A 2294-nucleotide genomic window follows, 5' to 3' on the forward strand; every position below is an offset into this window, starting at 1 on the left:
TAGGAAAAGGAGGCGTGTAAGCGGCGCGGCTCAAAGCGAAGCAATGCTAATCAGAACCAACGGGCCGGGCCCGCTGGTGATCTGGCAGAACAATGCTCAGGGCCAGCCGAGGTTATGATGTCTCTGTGATAACATCTCTGCGCTCATCAGCCTCAGACGTGTGGAGACTCGCTAAGCGCCTCTCTGAGCTCAGGGGTGGAGAAAACCTTTCTGAACACTTTATTCCTTCATCCAAGCTGGAATATCACATCAGGGCTGCAGAAAACATGCAGGTGCTGTTCAGAAACTCTGGCTCTATCCATGCGTTATTAAGTTTCAGTGGCTTTGCAGTTGATTTTAATTATGACTTATGATAATCCCTAAAATCAGAAGATTTCAAAGCTTTAGAGTTTACCTCAGGAAACAACTTAAAACATCTAAAGAAGTCATTTTTTCTTAAATTGAGGAGGAAAGTGAGACAATTAGCCAATAGAACCAGACAATTTACATTCAGAGTAAGAAAAAATTATTACGTTGTCTTATTTCAAGTGAATATTATCTAATTAATTTATTTTCTGAGTAAATATACTGCTTCCATTGGCAGATCATCTCAATTACCTGCTCTAATAAAAGGTAAATACACTTAATTTGAGATATTTTTACTGATTTCTTTGAAGTGATTGTAACCCCAAGCAATATTTTGGCTATTATTTGTCACAACCTTTTAAAATAATTGTAGGACTGAAACAATTAATCACAATTAATCAATTATTGAAATAATTCTCAACTAATTTAGTAATCAATGAATCGTTAACTGGAGTGTAGAAACTGTAAAACCTGCCTTTAGCTTTCAGAGCGACTCATTTAGAAAAGGGAATTATATCAAAATTGTGAAAAGAAAATATATATATACACCACCGTTCAAAAGTTTGGGGTCACATTGAAATGTCCTTATTTTTAAAGGAAAAGCACTGAAGATAACTTTAAACTAGTCTCAACTTTAAAGAAATACACTCTATACATTGCTACTATTTAATGAAGATGGCAGNCTGGCGACTGTGGACTATGCTCTAACAGAGTGAGCTATCAGAATCCACCACTACTTTATGGGTCTTGAGTTACACATATAACATCAAGTCATTTTTAAGAGTCTGCAGCTTAGGTGATAGTTTAGAGTCATCAAGACCAAGCAAGATTTTCTGTGTGAACTCAAAAGTGTTGGTGAGTCCTGGATTTTTTCATAAACAAGCTTCAGAGACACAGATGCTGATTTCTGGCCATCATGTTCCTCAAACACCCGAGACATGATGAGGGAAACTAAAAATACTCAACAAATACCTAAATGTCTTTTTAACAGTGATCACTCTAACGCTAATTTCCCGCTGTGTTTTATGTCCGTCTCAGTTTGACCCAGAGAAAGAGCAGAAGAGGAATGTAATTAGAAGGAAGCTGCTAGAAGGTTGTGGCGCAGGAGGGCCTCCTAATGGTATGTGTCGTCACTGTGAAGCACGTAAATAAACCCCACAGGAGAGAAAAACAGGTTCTCCACTACATTCACCAAGTATTACACAGTTAGAAAATGTGTTATCATTTTTATTGAGTTAAACAAATAAAAAGCACATTAAAATGATAGTTATTGCAAAGAAATAAATTAAAATGGTATAATACTCAAAACATAGATGGATGGTCTTCATCTTTAAAACCTGAACATCTAAATGATCAAATATAGATATTTTTAAAATGTTTTTTAAAATGTTTTTTTTCACATATCAATTCTTTCACAGCGTTAGATTTTATTTATTTAAAATAATTTCACAGTTTTTACATAATTACGTTAATATTTTTGTATCTTTATATAACTATTAAATTAAAATTGTTACAGTTCTTTTTGTTAGTTTTTTTTTTTTACTTAACTTCAGCTTAGTTGCAGTATACAGTTCTAACCGCTAGGTGTCACTAAATGCCCCAGATTATAGTGGAACGGCCATATTAATAATGATGCTTCTTCCTATTAAACTCTTCCATTCTATTCTATTCTATTAAACCACAAACATGCATGAGATTTTATACAACAGATCAGCTTAATTTATTGTTAAATTGTAATTTAGAAGGCAGATTAAAGCTGATTTTTATTTTTAAAACTAAATTAAACTATGTATTGTGTATTTGGAATTTCGTGTCTGTATTTCGAGTGAAACCTTTGTACCAAATAAAACCAATAAAGACCAATAAAACCAATAAAGAATAATTAGTTTTTATTTTATTTTTTTTAGTTGTATCTGCAGACAAGCTAAACTCAAACACAGATTAAACTG

The sequence above is a fragment of the Cyprinodon variegatus genome, unplaced genomic scaffold (genome assembly GCF_000732505.1).
Source record: "Cyprinodon variegatus isolate N-32 unplaced genomic scaffold, C_variegatus-1.0 Scaffold1344, whole genome shotgun sequence".
In the NCBI taxonomy this organism is placed as follows: Eukaryota; Metazoa; Chordata; class Actinopteri; order Cyprinodontiformes; family Cyprinodontidae; genus Cyprinodon; species Cyprinodon variegatus.